Source organism: Apteryx rowi, unplaced genomic scaffold, assembly GCF_003343035.1.
Source record: "Apteryx rowi isolate R43461 unplaced genomic scaffold, aptRow1 scaffold_274, whole genome shotgun sequence".
Classification (NCBI taxonomy): domain Eukaryota; kingdom Metazoa; phylum Chordata; class Aves; order Apterygiformes; family Apterygidae; genus Apteryx; species Apteryx rowi.
The window spans coordinates 540,655-559,315 of NW_020449130.1; the positions used below are offsets into that span (position 1 = coordinate 540,655).

The following is an 18,661-nucleotide window of genomic DNA, read 5'->3' on the forward strand; positions in this document are numbered from 1 at the left end:
CGCTGCCCTCTGCGCTCCCCCTCTCCCGGCCCCGCGGGGGGTCGGGCTGCGCGCACACGTGTCCCCGCCCCCTCCCGCACTCACCCGCCGCCCCGTACGTGATGCCCCCGTCACAGGGGGGTGGGGGGGATTGGGCCGGGCGGAGCCGCACGTCGGCCTCACGTCAGCGCTGATGCAGCCGCGCCGCCGCGGGGGCGCTGAGGAAATGGCGTCTGCGGCGCCTCCCAGCCCCAGCGGCCGCGGAAGGAGGAGGAGCCTGCGCTTCGGCGGCCGCGGGCGCCGGCTCCGATTGGTCGCCGGGCGCCCAACGGCTGGCGGCCTGGCCAACCGCCGAGGCGGGGCAGCCGGCAGCGCTCTTCATTGGCTGGGGGGCGGGACGCCGCCGTGCAGCGGGCTTCGGAGCCGGCCCGGCCGTGTGGGGGAGGGGCGGTGCCGCCCCTCTCTGCGGGGGGCGCAGCGGCCCGTCGTGTGGAGCCGGGTAACAGCCGGGGGCGTCGGGCCGCCTCGGCCCTCGCTGGGCGCGGCGGGCGGGGGGAGGCCCCGCTCCCTCCGGGGCCGCGCTTGCGGTGTGCGACGGGAGGGCTGTGGCGCGGCGCGGCTCCGCTGCGTGCCGGCTGGGCGCCGCCGGTAAGGGCGGCTGTTGGGCCGCGGCGGGCGCTGGGGAGCGGGGCGGGGCGGAGCGGAGCCGCGCTTGGGCCCTGGCGGTCACCGGCCCCGCGGCGGCGCCGCAGGTGGGAGGAAGCGCGCCGAGGGGCCGCAGGGGCGGCCCGCGGAGCTGGCGCCTGTGCGTGAATTCCCGTGTTTACCGAAAGCACGTCCCTCGCATCAGTTACTCCTGGGAGTGTGTGTTTTTCCTTCAGGCGTGTGACATCAAGCTCTGTGTTTATTTGACTAAACACATTAGAAACTGCTGAGAGATAAAGAACAGTTCCTGTTTTCCCCCCTCGCTGCCCAAGGATACGTTCACATGGTGTGAGTCATGTTTGGTCTCTGCTGTGTGTTTGAAAGTTTCTTGCTCCAGGAAGTATAAGGCCTATGTCCCCGGTTTTAATAATACCTGGATCACATAAAGGCTTGGGTCATAAACTGTGGTACTAGTGGTGTTTTAACATGTGTCTTAGCTACGGTTCAATACTTTACGAAGTAATGCAAGAAGGATTTATACTACTCTGTCTGTTACAGTATTACATATCTATACGTATTCTGAAGTTACTTAATGTACTTAACATTTTCGTTTTTGTTGTTTTTTATGAAACACTATTTGATAGTGTGTCTAATAAGAATGAAAGGCCTGAGTTAATTCCCCAGGACTCATTGTAATTAAAGAATTGGAGGATATATATGTCAGCATTAGTAATATGTTCATACAGGTCAAGTATTCAGTCTTTTCATGGAGTGAAGAGAACTGAGATACTGATTTTTTGTGTTCAGAAAACAACTATTTGTGGCTTCACACTTCATGGGAAAAGTGAATTACATTTATCTGCAAAGGCTTTTGCCTTTGACCGCATAAGTTAGTTATTTGCCTCCTAGAACTTATTTAACACAACTATCAAAATCACAATGCAGTGTAAATAATACAATGTTTAGAATGTCCTTGTTGCTTACGAAAGTTTTCAGTTTTCATCCTTCGTTTCCTTTGTTGAAATATTGAACAACATCCCCTTCCTGTTTTGAGCTCTGTTTCCCTCCTTTTGTTTGTTGCATATGTTTTTATGTGTCTTTTCAGAATTTTAAGTAAGAGTTTCTTTTCCCTTGATTTATACTCATAACCTTTTCTACTAGTATAGTTGACCCATTAAGTACAAACTTCTTATATCCGTTCATCAAAGGACTTGCTTTAGTAGAAAACATCTGGTGAATTAGAAAATATTTGATAGAATATTAATGTAATCAAATGAACAGGCAAGCGTAAAAATACCGAGAATAGTTTGGTGATGCCTTTGGAAGAAATTCCATCTTTGCTTAGTGTAGCCATAAAGACAAAAGCAGATGTTGTGAGTCTAGTAACATGTAAAAAAAATATTTGTGAAAGTGGAAATCTGATTATAAGCAGTGAGGAAGAAAACCGCTAGAGTGAGTTATTTATACACAAATTGAGAATTTCCATGGAACTTTTGCAGCGTAAAGTTGGAAAAGTAGTTATTTTCTATTATTTTTCAAGTAAGTTGCAAGCAGCTTTGATACTTCATTGATTTATCTTTATTTATACCTCTTTTCTCTATTTTTTTAATGAAATAAGGAATCTAAAAGGTAAACTGAAAATTAAAGCTCCAGTCTGAGAAACTCCTAGTCACAAGAATGAGTGAATTGCCAAAGGGATTTAGTTTCTAGCGATGCAAGGATGATCAACCAGCTTCAGCTCTTGCATACTTGACCTGGCTCACTGAAGCTGATAAAGTTCTGCTTGGATTTAGTTTGGCCTACCAGGTTAGTGGGCTGGAAGATGGGGGTAATGAACAGAAAGTGCTACATTCTTACTGGGGCAAGCTTGGGGTAGTATATTTGTTAGCTGAGGCCAAACCAATCTGTGCTACAAAAGATTTAGCTTTACTGAAATCATTCTAAAATTGTTCTGATTAAATGGGTATCAATCCCTGATATGAACCAATTTAATTTCAAATGCTAGGACCAAAGGCAATCCATATGAAGTCCACACAGGATAGGATGCTTTATGATCATCATAATTTACACAAGATGGTTATGAATATAAATTTGAAAGCCAGGCACTTCACTGCCAGCGGAATGACTGTCTGCCTGAGTCCTCTTTTCTCTCTAACTTGAAACATCCAACCTGATACGATATCCTACAAAGTCAAGGAAATATCAGCACTTCAGTAACAATTCTGTTTGTTCTTTTTGTTTGTTTGTTTTTTTGGCTTTGGTGTGCAAAGGGAAAGGTTCTTTAAATTAGAAAGTGTAACCCAAGAAGCAAAGCCAAGTTAAGCAGCCCCCAGTTGCTGCTCACATCTCACTCCTACTGCCTCAGTTATTTTGATACAAGTGTTTGTGTAGCCAAAACCATATCTGGGAAGTAATCTGTGTTAAAAGCAAGATATCTAGAAAAAAAGTTACTTTCAACCTGCATCACTTCTCAAGTCTGGTCTGCCCAGTCACACAAGAAGTACTGCCTTAACTGAGTGGTAAATACATGAGTAAGAAGGAGCAGGGAGCTAAAGCCACTTAAACTGGCACTGCCACCAAAAGAAATGCTTATGCCCTTTGCACAGAAAATAAATACTTCACCAGTACATAATAAATCAATGTGAATACCATTTATGTCATCTTCAAACAACTAATTTTACATACTGGGTCTTCATCGCTATATTTTTAATATATTTTTTGAAGAACTAGGTTAAAAGAATTAGGTATATTTCAGTTACAATCTTATGACGCACTTATGGAAAGTTTTATTGAGAAAAATTCATAGATTGTCATGGCATCAGTAAAGACAGAAAAAGGGATATGCTGCTTATGTAAATATTACTTACAGATTTATTTTTAGTTAGAGCACAGACCTTTGAAGAATATATAGGTTAGATTGACAAAAATAAAAAGACTGACATTCTAATTGAATTAATATTTTATTTAATAAATTATAGAAATGATTCCATTATTTGCTGTCTTGACTGTTGTTCAATGATTTTTTTTGTCTTAATAACTATTTGGTGTGTTGCATATGTCGTCTCTTGGACCATTCCACACCTACACATTCCTATACATTGAAGAATGATGAAATACAACTTCTGGAGTAAAGAAAAGCCTTTATTCAGTTTATGATGTCTGAAATGCCCTAAATATTTTTTGTAAAAGGGAAAAAAAAAGAACTTACATGTTGTTTATTATGTCAGAAATAATTCCCATTTACTGGACATCTTTTAGCTAAGTATTCAATTTGTTTTCACTTAACACTTAGTGAAGATCACTGGTAGACTCTTTTCACAATGTTTTGTATATTTCTTGACTTATGCAATCACCGAGTCACAGAATGGTTGAGGTTGGCAGGGACCTTTGGACATCATCTAGTCCAACCCCCCTGCTCAAGCAGCGTCACCTAGAGCACGTTGCACAGGATCATGTCCAGGCGCGTTTTGAATATCTCCAGAGAAGGAGACTCCACAACCTCTCTGGGCAACCTGTTCCAGTGCTCTGTCACCCTCACAGTGAAGAAGTATTTCCTCATGTTCAGATGGAAGCGTCTGTGTTTCAGTTTGTGCCCGTTGCCTCGCGTCCTGTCTCTGGGCACCACTGAAAAGAGTCTGGTCCCATCCTCTCGACACCCTCCCTTCAGATACTTGTACGCATTGATAAGATCCCCTCTCAGCCTTCTCTTCTCCAAGCTAAACAGGCTCAGCTCTCTCAGCCTTTCCTCATAAGAGAGATGCTCCAGTCCCCTAATCATCTTTGTAGCCCTTCGSTGGACTTGCTCCAGTAGTGCCACATCCCTCTTGTACTGGGGAGCCCAGAACTGGACGCAGTACTCCAGATGTGGCCTCASCAGGGCTGAGTAGAGGGGGAGGATCACCTCCCTTGACCTGCTGGCAACACTCTTCCTGATGCACCCCAGGATACCATTGGCCTTCTTGGCCACAAGGGCACATTGCTGCCTCATGCTTAACTTGGTGTCCACCAGCACTCCCAGGTCCTTCTCCGCAGAGCTGCTTTGCAGCAGGTCAGCCCCCAACCTGTCCTGGTGCATGGGGTTATTCCTGCCCAGGTGCAGGACCCTGCACTTGCCTTTGTTGAACTTCATGAGGTTCCTCTCCGCCCACCTCTCCAGCCTGTCCAAGTCTCTTTGAATGGCAGTACAGCCCTCTGGTGTATCAGCCACTCCTCCCAGTTTGGTATCGTCAGCAAACTTGCTGAGGGTGCACTCTGTCCCTTCATCCAGGTCATTGATGAAGAAGTTGAACAAGACTGGACCCAGGACTGACCCCTGGGGGACACCGCTAGCTACAGGCCTCCAACTAGACTCTGCGCCACTGATCACAACCCTCTGAGCTCTGCCATTCAGCCAGTTCTCAATCCACCTCACTGTCCACTCATCTAGCCCACACTTCCTGAGCTTGTCTGTGAGGATGTTATGGGAGATCTGATGTTTGATGTCTACATCTTTGTCTCCTTAAAGACTGCATGCTTACACTTATTGTCATAGGTCATAAATTAATTCCTCAGTGGGCATATGGAACTGGAAGAAACTGAACTACCATAAATTAATTGCATCGCAGATCTCTTCATGGACCGCTCAAGGTTTAGCTGGTCATTAAAGCTGGTCACTATCTCTATTTTTCCTCTACCTCTAAAAGAATAGAAGGACAAAAGCAGAACTTGCAGGGCATCACAGGAAAGTGCAGTCATAACATACAAGCATTGTTTTCACAACTTATTTTGTAAATGTGATGAAAGCCAATACTCTAATGATGCAATGGAGTCCTGAGCTGTCTGAAATACAGAATGGATTAGGCAAGCAACAAGTTTACTCTAAAGAGTGTGTATAAACCTGATCATCTAACTTACCTGTCCTTTTTTGATAAACTGCCAGCAATGCTAAGAAAAATCTGCATTTCAGTTGGCTTATAAAGAGAAACAAGAACAATATGTCCTTAGAAAGGCAAGTATTGAGCAATATTGTTAAAGTTGGAACATTAGTACATTGCTTTTTCCCAACTGTATTTATATATGTTTATAAGAATGTTACACATCTGAAGGCTTTTAAGTATTTAGTTATATTTCCTTTCCTAAACTCTGTTTTACACTGGACGTAAGACTGAGAGTCTGTGTGAGTAGATTAGGAGCAAATTACATATATCTTTATTTTTAAGAATTTTTCACTATTGCCCATTGCTGGAGCCTCTGAAAACTTACATTGCCTAAATTAGTGCTGTGGTAAGATACCAGCTTGACTTTTGTGGGTGCCAGAAGCACAGGAAGGAAAAGCCTTGCTGAGTCACAGGTATAGCTCAGTTAGAAAGCTGAGCTAACAACTGTGAGGCTTTGCCAGTAGCTCAGCTAGCTCTACATTATGTTACTTTGTGTGAATTACAGGGTTTATTTATTTGGAAGGTTAGGGGGTTGTTGTTGTTGAAGGGAGTACCAAATACAAATCTATTTACATTTCTTGTATTAAATATCTTTACTTCGATTTTCTTAGGTTTCTAATGATTTGATTTTACACAATAATGTACAATAATGCTAAAGTGTTTCACACTTCAAAGCATAGATGCACAGTCTGAAATACAACATTTTAATGTATTTTTTTAATTTGACAATTTTTTAGGATTTGTAATCAAAATCTATTTTTATAAATACTAAACAGGAATCACAAGCTATTAGCTACCACCTTATGTGTCTCATAGTTTGATAGGCATATTTGTCAGTGCACCAGAGCATGCCAAAGTAAGCCAGAGTACACTAGCAACTAAACTGTTCCCATTATTTAGCACTGCTTGAAGGATACAAACAGCTAAAACAAGTTGTGAATGTGCTGTTCAACATTTGGTTTGGTGTTTGTGAGAAAAGCTTTTAACGAAGGAGAATTGAGGACACAATTGACAGTGCCTGTTTTCTTGCCCCCATTCTTAGATCAGCTTACCAGCGCTTGCAGTGCTGTAAGAAAGAAGTAACTGGGGAAACCTTTAAGTACTAATAGTCAGGCAAATAACTCGCCATTCTAAATTCTCCCTGTGTTTCTAATTGAATTGTTACATACTTACTTGTTGCATACTCATTCCATGAAAGAAGTGATTATAATTGAAAAACAGTATTATGAATACTTAACAATAGTGTAAGGTGGTAGAAACGTTTTAAGGATTGACAAGAGAGTTAAAGATACACAAATTATCATATTTCTGCTGCAGCAGAAAAACAAAATGAAAATTGATATCTACTACATGATTTTTTTTAATTTCCTCTGCTGAATAATAAAATTTCCTGATATAGTAATTTCCTCACCTATAAAATGGAGGTAATATGTACATCACAATGCTCTTAACCATTTACAATGTATTACTGTTTGTAGAGATCTTTGAACTCCTTTGGTGGAAAGTATAAGGTTTGTATAAAACATTGCTTTGTACAAGTAGAATGGATATAAACTTATCTCTCTTTCCAAACAACTGCATGAGTTCTGTTTAAAATATAAATACATAAAATTCTACTATTAAAAGTCTTCTGAATAGGCAATGTAGGATCCACTATGCTGAAAACAGATTACCTGTATGAAAAGCTTCCTGAAAGCTTTGAAAAAGGCTCAAATAGCTGAATGTGAATACACTATGCCATAGGAATGTGCATGCCACAATCTGTTTGCTGTTGTACAACCATGCTTTGCAAAGGGCTTATCATATAAAGCAAGGTAAGCCAATGTAATAGTGTGGCAGACGCTAATACAGGTATTGAGAATCTGCCTCGCACAAAGGACAGGTGAATGACATCAACCATTCAGAGAATGCAGGCAAAGACAAACATGTAAAGATTTCATACTCATTCAAAAATAAATAATGAAAATATGACTAAAAATACTAAGAATTTGCATTTAGTTGACAGTCTGGCTATAGAATAGATTTTCTACCACTTGCAGGTTGTTAATGGTGAGGGAGCAGATTTTTTTTGGTGGTAGTGACTTTGTTGATGGCTATAAATGACAGGAGCAAGAAGGAAGAATAAAAAGCAAAAGCAGCTATGAGTAAATGGAGCTCACTAGCCACAAAGCAGAGTTGTCTGGAAGCTATAGAGAGAAGGGAGAGATATAAATGAAAAAAAATAAGTAGAACAGTATTCAATATAAAAAGAGATTATCAAGCTATTCACAGTATAGTCTATGCCACAGAGCTTTCATATTCCCTTCATATCAACAGTCGTTTAGCTCTTAATCTCCCAGTAATGCACATACAAGGGCTAAAGCTACACATTTTTCCTGCTGCAGAGGAAATCTCCATCTTGTCTCTTATCAAATGCTGGCTCAACAAACCTATCTCCTCGATGATGCTATTTTGGCAGCTGGTTTACTTGAGAGCTGTTTTCTTGTTCTCTTTATCTGCTACTTTTGCATATCTATGGAGGTTTCAGTCTCCCGTAAGTATGAAAAATGTGTTTCACTGAACTACATGAAAGGCAAATATATTTTTCTTACATCATTTCTTCTGAAAACTGAGGAAGCTATCACTGTACTTGAATCAGAGTGGGATGATACCTAGTTTCATTTCGAAAAATGATGTTTTAGAAATGGGCACTAGAAAGTTTCCTATTTATCATGCTTCAGTTAAGATAGATACTTCTTGCTCTTTTTTTCTGGAAACAACAGTTCTGCAAATTCAACCTTCTCTCAAAGTTGAATTGTATTGCCTAAGGTTCATCATCGTTACGGTTTGTGCAATCTGTGAACTCTAATGTTTTTCTTCCGTCTACATGCGTTTATGCATACGCTACACGCAGCAGATGTCAGATAACAATATCCTAGGTTTTATATTTTTAGTACTGCAGTAGAACTATTCAAGATTTACGTGACTATTTTCTCCAAAACATTGTGCCTAGTGAACACACAGAAACAGACTTCTCCCTCTCGCAATATTTGTTAAACAATCCTTTCCCACTGTGTTACAAACATCTCCTTGTGAGGATTATTTTAACATGATTTCCAGTAAGATATTATTGTATTGTCTCCATGCATGATTGGATCTGTGCACATGATCTGCGCGGATAAAATATGTGTAGATTCAGTACCTGAGATGCCACTTATGGAGTAGTCATACAGCTAAAAACAGCAAGAATTATTATCTGAAGAGAGTTACACAATTTCTGAAGTAAAGGAGGAAGGAGAGGACTTTAGAATAAAAAAGGTATTTGTCACATTGTCGTGTTTTGTTTGGTTCACTGTTGCTACTCTAAACAAATGTATTTTTTAATCATGAATGGGTAAAGTAACTTTCAGTCTCAACTTCTCTGACTTCCCTTCCATAGCATAGAGTGCCCTCACGTGGCTATTTCATTTTCCCACTGCAACCACGTGATTATCACAGAATCGCTGAGGTTGGCAGGGACCTCTGGAGATCATCTAGTCCAACCCCCCTGCTCAAGCAGGGTCACCTAGAGCACATTGCACAGGATTGCATCCAGGCGCGTTTTGAATATCTCCAGAGAAGGAGACTCCACAACCTCTCTGGGCAACCTGTTCCAGTGCTCTGTCACCCTCACAGTGAAGAAGTATTTCCTCATGTTCAGATGGAAGCATCTGTGTTTCAGTTTGTGCCCGTTGCCTCGCGTCCTGTCTCTGGGCACCACTGAAAAGAGTCTGGTCCCATCCTCTCGACACCCTTCCTTCATATATTTGTACACATTGATAAGATCCCCTCTCAGCCTTCTCTTCTCCAGGCTAAACAGGCCCAGCTCTCTCAGCCTTTCCTCGTAAGAGAGATGCTCCAGTCCCCTAATCATCTTTGTGGCCCTTCGCTGGACTTGCTCCAGTAGTGCCACATCCCTCTTGTACTGGGGAGCCCAGAACTGGACGCAGTACTCCAGATGTGGCCTCACCAGGGCTGAGTAGAGGGGGAGGATCACCTCCCTCGACCTGCTGGCAACACTCTTCCTGATGCACCCCAGGATCCCATTGGCCTTCTTGGCCACAAGGGCACATTGCTGCCTCATGCTTAACTTGGTGTCCACCAGCACTCCCAGGTCCTTCTCCGCAGAGCTGCTTTGCAGCAGGTCAGCCCCCAACCTGTCCTGGTGCATGGGGTTATTCCTCCCCAGGTGCAGGACCCTGCACTTCCCTTTGTTGAACTTCATGAGGTTCCTCTCCGCCCACCTCTCCAGCCTGTCCAGGTCTCTCTGAATGGCAGCACAGCCCTCTGGTGTATCAGCCACTCCTCCCAGTTTTGTATCGTCAGCAAACTTGCTGAGGGTGCACTCTGTGCCTTCATCCAGGTCATTGATGAAGAAGTTGAACAAGACTGGACCCAGGACTGACCCCTGGGGGACACCGCTAGCTACAGGCCTCCAACTAGACTCTGCGCCGCTGATCGCAACCCTCTGAGCTCTGCCATTCAGCCAGTTCTCAATCCACCTCACTGTCCACTCATCTAGCCCACACTTCCTGAGCTTGTCTGTGAGGATATTATGGGAGACAGTGTCAAAAGCCTTGCTGAAGTCAAGGTAGACAACATCCACTGCTCTCCCCTCATCTACCCAGCCAGTCATTCCATCAGAGAAGGCTATCAGATTGGTTAAGCATGATTTCCCCTTGGTGAAGCCATGCTGACTACTCCTGATCACCTTCTTTCCTCCACATGCTTGGAGATGGCCTCCACGATGAGCTGCTCCATCACCTTTCCAGGGATGGAGGTGAGGCTGACTGGCCTGTAGTTCCCTGGGTCCTCCTTCTTGCCCTTTTTGAAGACTGGGGTGACACTGGCTTTCTTCCAGTCCTCAGGCACCTCTCCTGTCCTCCATGACCTTTCAAAGATGATGGAGAGTGGCTTAGCAATGACATCCGCCAGCTCCCTCAGCACTCGTGGGTGCATCCCATCAGGGCCCATGGATTTGTGGGTGTCAAGTTTGCTTAAACGATCTCTAACCCACTCCTCCTCCACCAAGGGAAAGTCTTCCTTCCTCCAGACTTTCTCTCTTGCCTCCAGGGTCTGGGATTCCTGAGGGCTGGCCTGAGCAGTAAAGACTGAAGCAAAGAAGGCATTCAGTAACTCTGCCTTCTCTGCATCCTTCGTCACCAGGGCACCCACCCCATTCAGCAAAGGGCCCACATTTTCGCTAGTCTTCCTCTTGCTACTGATGTATTTGAAGAAGCCCTCAGGAAGGGCTTGAACCTCGGGAAGCAGTTTGTTGTGAGTAAACTAATGGTGTGTAGTTAAATGCAGCCTGTAACAAGCAAGTGCTTGAGCTGTCTGCATTTCATGCACTCTCTGAACAGGGAAGATGTAGAACATCTTGTAATGGAACAAGTGAAAGCTCTGAAAGGCTTTACCTTTTCGGCATCTGGCATATAAAGCTATTTTATGCCTTAGAAGTCCTCTAAATATAACCATTTAGATTTAGAGTTATTGAAATATAAGCAATTCATTGCTTATAAAAGCTCTACATGTGCAGTTTTACTTGCCACTATAATGTGTTCCAGAGGAATTTTATTAGCAGTACATATATACACACACACACACACACACACACACACACATATATATATATATATAAAGATACAGGAAAGAAAAATTGGCTAGGTTTGCTCATGTATACTATATGGAAAAATAGCTGTTTAGCTACAGTGACATGAAAAGAAGTTGATGACCCTTTTTAATAATGAAGAAAAAAATTGACTTTTTATTAGACTTTTTTATTATTCAAGAAACTTTAGGTCCTGGGGAGGGATCTAACAAATATGGGAGTTGAACTAAGGTGTTGATGGCTCACTAATAAATGTTGGTTGGGTAAGGTCAACATCTATCTATTTTCCTATTTCATGAACAAACAGACTTAGATTTTATTAGTCTTAGAATTTGTTAATATTGTGTATGTTTATTGTGCACTGTTAAACTATTTTTTAATATATTCTGCACTGCCATCTAGTGGACATGATTGCAGTGGGTTTACAATTACAGGAATGAAAATGTTTTAAAGCAGATAAAATAATCATGTATTTAAAATTCTTCATAAACTTATAAAAACCAAAGATACAAGAATGCTTTATTACTGTGGATTTTTTATAATCACAAAATGTGCATTCAATTCGTACTCATATTTTACATGTCACCAAATGAAAGACAAAGCAAGCCACAATAAAATCTGGAGTTAAAATATTTGTAATGAAATAGAAATTCACTCCTGATTTCATATATCTTGTCATATCATCACAAAGCAAAGTAGAACAGTAAAGCAATCATCAGATAACTAGTCTATTTAGAAATGAAATTATGCACTAGGCGTTTACTACTATCACTAGCTTTTGTAAAGTTCATTTTCTGGTTTGTAATCAGCTAAAATGTTTTAATTGCTTGCAGTTTCAGGTGTATTATACATAAAAGTATAGCTACTGATTATCCCTAACTTGTAAGAATCTTAAAATAACCTGGAAAGACTTTTAATATTTTTGTACATATGAAGACAATATGCTGCTATTGTGTTACACTGCATTAATATCTTCCATGTATTAATTTGCTGTTGTTAAAATATGGTCTCTAGATAACAAACTAGAGTGTAAAAAAAATTTAATTTTCTTCTAATACTGAACATACAGTTTATTTGTTCCAAGGAATATCCTGCCAAATACCAGCATATTAAATACATATTTTACAGATTCCAGTTGAAAACAATTGGAAGCTTACAAGGGAAATTACTAGTAACAGTAAATTGTTACGCAAAATAACAGAGAAAATAACCTGAGTTCTAAGAACTAAATTGTAAGGCCTTTTTTTTTTTTTTTTTTTTCCAGAAGACAAAGTGAAAACAAGCCTTAAAAACCTGCGCATTCTGCTAGACGTGACCCAGGTTTTGTATAATTTTCAGCATACTTTGCTTATGTTCTGTGGATTAGACCCAAGATAAATTGATCTTAACAATGAACTGGAAGTTGTTAACATTAAATACATAATTATTTAGAAAAAATGGTATTCTTAAATTATTTTGGTAGTATTATCTGCACTGATAATGCAGACTTAGTAATTCATATAGTGAAAGTTTATTATAAATATGTTGGTTTAATCCAGCATAAACATTTTGCACAAACTAGAGGTTGTGGTTGCAAGGGAAGAGGAGACAGAAAGTAACTTGCTGCACAATTTAGCCAATATTCTCTTTTTCTACGTGAAAACGGATAAAGGATCTGTTCCTGTATAAATAGAAGGATTCAAAAGGAGAGGCAAAAAACAGATAACAACATGGATGGCATTTGCAAATGAAATGGGGGCTATGGGAAACGTGGACTATTTACTGTCAGTTCAGATTGTAATCTGTAAAAAAAAAAAAACTTAATTAAAGCAGTAGGCCATATATTGGTGTATTTTGTATAGTATTTGTATTACCATAGGCTCACGGGATTCCAAATTAGCACTGTTAGATGTAGCATAAGCATAAACAAAAGAGACAACTCCTGCCAAGAGAATTTATTATCTAAGACAAAAGAAATCAGGTTGATGCAAATTGACAGAGAAAAATCAGATAAGAGAAAACAAATACACATCAACAACAGGGGAATTTCAGGAAATGTTGGAATGCTGGTTAGAATGATAAACAGGGAGCAGATGTAATCATGGAATACCCTGAACTTGTACAGGAGTTGTGGCATTTAGGTGACCTGATGACATAGCTGACTCTTGTTTTTATGTTCTAAAACTCATACGATACAAATGAACCTGTGTAGCTCGCTACTGTAACCAAGCATTGATAAGCATTAACTGTGAAGAAATTGAATTCTGCCCGGGAGCATCCTATAAAACTGCCAGAGTTCGATCTCTGCCACCCACTGATTCCACTAACTACAACTGCCAAAAGATAACACTGAGTCTGGGTTAAGCGGGATCTAAAGCAGGCCTGGTCATTTCCTGTCATCGAGAAATGTAGCAAGACTTACTACTAAGGTTGCTGAACACACTTTTCAGTGATTATGCTTTGTCGGATGGCAACCTTCTTGGCTAACATTCTTGGGCATGTCTGCAGAGCAGGCCTGATTCACCTGGTGAACACCTGGATCTCAGCAAGTAGGAGCAGCCCCGCTGTAAGGTTATGTTCAGTTAAATCCACTGATACGTGACTCATATCCAGTCATGTAGAACGTATACACAACTTTTAGTCTTGCACTGAGCTGATATGTTACAATTATTTCTTAGCGGGCTGCAGAACTTTTGCGTTCTTTGGGAAAGGTGAGCAGCGTGGTGCGAGCGAGGGGACGAGTTCACAGGCACGCACAGGAGAGCCTCCCGCGTGCTCGCTCGCATGCCTCCACCACCTCACCGTGCGCTTTCAGCTGATGGCTCTCTCAGCCATCTTCTCAAAGACATTCTAGGCAACTAGAAAGGTGTCTGTCTATTCGGATGTTCCAAAGTCCCTCTTAGCATTTAGATATTGTTATCTCCTAAACACATTTAAAATCGAAGAACTTTTTTTTTTAAATACCTTACGTAAAAAGCAATAATGGATGTTCATGTTCTTCCTTCTAATTGTGTTTCCCTAATCTTAGTTTCCCAACTGCAGGCTTCCAGGATACAATTTGCAAAAAAGCTGAGGATTTGGTACCTAAATTAAAGTCCATGAAAATTGTGACTATTTATCATCTCAGAAGAATCAAAACATGATTCTCCCAAGGTGAGTACCCAAAATTAGTGGACTTGAAAATATCTTCCTGCATCTGTGTTTCCAGTCCACAACAGTTAGCTCAGGATGATGCTACAGAACATATATAACAGAAATTTAGAAAATGTATACTGTGTAAAGTTTGAGTCATGGATAGCTGAGGATGCTTTTCATTAGCTGCCATCTAATTGTTGTGATATATATTATGATCTTACACAATTAATACATTCACATAGCACAATTAATGTAATTGTGCCATTATATATCTTACTTCCAAGAGTTTAATTTCACAGGCTTGTTTCTACTGCTACTACTAAAAAAGAGACATTGGTCCTACAAAAAGGGAAAAGTACCAGAGATAGAATGCAACACTTTTACTTACAAAAAAAAAAAAAAAAAAGAGTAATCAAAAGCTAAAATAAAGTTGCAAGAAAGTTAAACAGCAAAATAGAAAAAGTAAGGTTATTAGGTTGACATTAGAGAAAATTAAAATGGTGTTTAAAAAGTCCAGAAAGCATTAACAAAATTAATTAAGAAATAGAAAATTATTAAAGACAAAAGAAAAAGTTGTAAGTCCTGGAAATGAAATGGGTAAGGGCTTGATTTGAAAACAGGAAAAGGAGTTTTTTTAATAGAGTTATGAATCATTTGAATGATGGAGAGCTTCCTGAAACAAATCTCTCTTTTTTTCCAGAAAACTACATACCTGTACATACTTATACTGTGTACTCTAAACTGATCCTTTTTCAGTTGTAATAAAATACAAATATTGACATACAAATATTGACATATTTTTTGAGAAACTCTTTAACATGCCTAGTTTTCTGTAATACCTTTCACATTATTTTGATTTTTCAATGAAATGCTGTGGAATCATGTATATCCTTGACTTTCAATACACCTAAGTGATTTTTTTCTACTTCACTTAGGCACTTCTAGAAATCCTGCCCTAAATACCATTAACTCCTTTTAAAATTTGAATTTGAAATCTGAAATTTAAATTTTCAAAGATGAACCATAAGATTCTGTTCCACTTTGACAGGAAAAAAGTTGGATCAGCTCTATTTAGCAGCAGGTACTAGAGGGTCTTAAAGTCTGGCATGTATTAATAAATAAATTCACAGCAGCAATTTGTAGTCATATTTAAGGTTGATACTACATGTTTTAAATGAGACACTTAGGATGCAGTTTACCTGAACCAGTCTCATGAAGCTTCGTTTAGAGTCAATGGAGTCTAGGATGCCATTTATCCCACTCTAATGTAGAAATCTAAAATGAGGCCTATTTCTCTCCACTAAATATAAAAGGGGTCTAAAATGATTAGCTGACCTGTAGACATCTACCTTGTAGATGCAGAATTAGCCTATTTTAGAATTTCCTAATTGCATCTTAATAAAAGATCTGTTATCATAATATTGCTCATTACTGTCTTACAGTTTGAAAGCAAATGCATTGAATACATTATGCAGCGGATGGATGGAAAAGGAGATTTCCAGGAAACATTCTGGGTGTTTATTACGTTACAACCATTTGCATTCTGACGCTCTTTGGCTAGCTCTGCACCGGCTAGCGTGATGCAATAGGAGCACATCTGAAGAAGAGAACTGTTGGTGCTGAGGACCTGATAACCACATTGGATTATTTTCAGGGGTTTTTCTTCGGACTTTTGATCCTGTATACTGAAAACCATTAGCAATGTGAGCTCATCAGGTGGACTACCTGCTCATTTAATGACCTGATTATTACAAAATTTTGGCAATTTTGTAACAGCTGTCCATTGTAAGACCACTGGCAAACTGAGAACCTAAAACATCCATATTTTTTAAATTTAAGGTCAATTAGGCATTATGCTTTTTGAATATAAATAGAATTAAGGTGTTTTGGAGTACCATAATTCTGTAAACCTGACACATACATACACTTTGTATGAGATACAGAAATGTGCAGTGATGCGAGTCTTTTATTCAACATGTAGATGACAGAGTTAGCACTCTTACCATAGGTCTTTAGAACTTAATTTTCAATTTCCTAATAAAATACCTCTTTATTCAAGGAATATTTAAGCTTGCTTCTGCAGAGCTTAGGAACTGGACCTATTTAAGAATAAGCAGCCTAAGTAATGTATTTTCCATAAGAAAGAAAAAAAGATATTTAAGAGTTTGAAGTCAGTGGTTTTACACATGCACCTTAGAAATACATGTCTGGCTATGTTTCTGTCCCCCTCTGCTTTCAATGACATCGATGGGGAAATAAACGTATTTCAGTGGGAGTGATATCAACTCTTATGCTCCATTTGCCGACCTTTTGTTATTGGTGATGCAGTGTAACATACAGTATCATTTACATTGATTCCAGGGTAAGTATAAGGTAGTGTTTTGCTCTTCTAAGTCAATAAAAAAAAGTTTAAAGAACCTGAAGAAGTTTGATCTGGAAGTTACAGAGAGAATTGTAAAAGAATTTTGAATCATTTTTCAAAACACAACCTCACCACACTAGCTATGAATTTCCAGTATTGCTGTTTTCAGTTGGGCAGAAGGAAAAAAAAAATAGTATTTAAATGGCATGTAAAGGAGGATGTGGCTATGAAAACTGTCTTGCATAATAAGAGCAGCTGTGTTGCATTCCCATAATTAAACAAACAAAGCAACCAACCTGTGGGCTGAAATCAAACACAGATTTCCCTCCAGCATGTAACATACTCCAAGTAACAAAAAAGAGAATTAAAACTATAAATGCATTTTATTTTGAGCAATGCAGCAATTATATTAACAATTACTACAGTGAATTTAATTTTTCATCCTTCTTTCATGATGCTGTTTGACAGTTGGATTTTCTTCATTGTCCTCCTATCCCTCAAATTCAGGAACTTCCGAACAGAAAACAAAATAAAATAGCTAGGAGATTTATGCTGAGTGAGCATGGATACCTTTTACAAAGGAAATATAAAGCAAGTATTTAAAAAGTACTCTATATGATGTAGTGGTACACATGCACTTAGGGGAAAAATAGAGGCGATTATATAACAGCCTAAAGAGGTTTAATTTATTGCTTTGTAATCTAGTAATTCTCTGTTAAAGGACTCCTTGAGAGCAATGTTTACCCATGAAAGGGATACAGAGTTACTAAAAAGAGTACTTGACGGTTGCTTGAGCCCGTAAAAACAAGTCAGTTCCGGAGAACTAGAAGATGGAAAGTAGATTTCCTGGGGCAAGATGCAAGAAACTGCCACAATGTAATCCAAGCGTGAATTTCTGTAGTGCTGTATGTAAACTAGTCCACAACTATAGAGGGGAAAGAGAAAATAGTCCTCAGAATCAGATCTCCCTACCCTGCTCTTAGGAACTAGAACAGGTATCCATGTGCCTGCCAAACACCTTGCTGAGACATGGTGTATCAGTAGAAAAAGTTACACTTTCACACCCAACTTGTTATGGTTTTATGTTTTCTGACGTATTTCATAGCTTTCTCTCATCTGTCAATCCACAGCATTTCTGCCACTAAAACCGATGAGACAGCTGTAAAACACGAGCTCGGGAGCAGCCTCAGGGACAGGCCTGCGTTTTGCTGCCCAGGGGAGCGGAGGAGGCTTGTTGGGGCAACGCGGGGCAGCGGGGAGCCCCAAAGGCGTCCAGCCGTCAGCACGGGGCCCCTCCGCCACAGCCTACGTGCGGGCTTGGCGCACGCCGTGGCTGTAAAACACTTCGTCTCCACTGTGGGTTTACTCAGTTATTCCCGTTTAAAAACTTTTGTCTGTTTGTTTGCTTCCTGGAAAGGAAAACAAAGCGCGGAGGAACCCGAGGAGGCGGCGAGGCGCCCGGCGGAGCCCTCGCCCCCTCCGCGGGGAGCCGGGCCGGGCGCCTCCACCTTCCGCGGAAGCGCAGGTCTCCCCAGCTCGCCCCGGGGGCTCGGGACCCCCGCGCCCGCCCAGGGCAGGGCTCCTCGCCACGGCTCGCCCTCGCCGGCCACTGCGGAAGGCGGCGAGCGCCGGGGCCCGCGCGACGGCGCGGCGCGGCCCCGTCCCGCTGGCAGTGACTCCCTTTCGGGCCGAGCGGGGGCCTGGCGCGGCGCCCAGGCGGGAGTGTGGCGAGCGGCGCGGCGCGGCGCGCATGCGCGAGGAGGGAGCTGTCGCCAGTGGAAGAGCAACGCGTGCGCGGGGACCCCACCGGACATGCGCCTCACGGCGACTAGCCGACGCGCTGCGGGGAATTCAGGCCGCCCGCGCTTGCCGTAGAGCGGGCCGTACCAAGCGGCGCTCCTCGCGCGGGGGGGTCGAGGCCGCAAAGTGACTGCGTGCCAGGACGAGTCGGATCCGCCCGTCCCGTCGCTGCTGGGGGGAGCCCGGCGGGCGGCCGCGCACGGCTGCGCGGGTGAG

The 18,661-nt window shown here is 41.6% G+C and overlaps 2 protein-coding genes and 1 long non-coding RNA gene across 10 annotated transcripts in view; 2 read left to right on the forward strand and 1 right to left on the reverse strand.

Annotated features, from left to right (window-relative positions):
- The window catches only part of CREM (cAMP responsive element modulator), a 32,435-nt gene extending 32,160 nt beyond the window's left edge, over positions 1–275 (reverse strand). For 3 of the 5 annotated variants that reach the window (XM_026068516.1, XM_026068514.1, XM_026068513.1), the window contains exon 1: positions 85–174. The gene's annotated coding sequence lies outside the window, so the exon portion shown is untranslated. Of the gene's footprint in view, positions 1–84 lie in introns of all 5 variants that reach the window. The other 2 variants (XM_026068515.1, XM_026068523.1) reach the window with 2 other exon arrangements.
- A 411-nt stretch (positions 276–686) lies between these two features.
- LOC112967403 lies at positions 687–16,568 on the forward strand. Its single transcript, XR_003253957.1, has 4 exons — positions 687–972; positions 12,434–12,489; positions 14,177–14,301; positions 15,726–16,568. It is a non-coding gene; the product is annotated as an uncharacterized LOC112967403 (long non-coding RNA).
- Positions 16,569–18,407: 1,839 nt separating this feature from the next.
- CUL2 (cullin 2) overlaps positions 18,408–18,661 on the forward strand; it is a 54,122-nt gene continuing 53,868 nt past the window's right edge. For 3 of the 4 annotated variants that reach the window (XM_026068524.1, XM_026068526.1, XM_026068527.1), the window contains exon 1: positions 18,408–18,656. The gene's annotated coding sequence lies outside the window, so the exon portion shown is untranslated. The remainder of the gene's footprint in view (positions 18,657–18,661) is intronic. The other variant, XM_026068525.1, reaches the window with a different exon arrangement.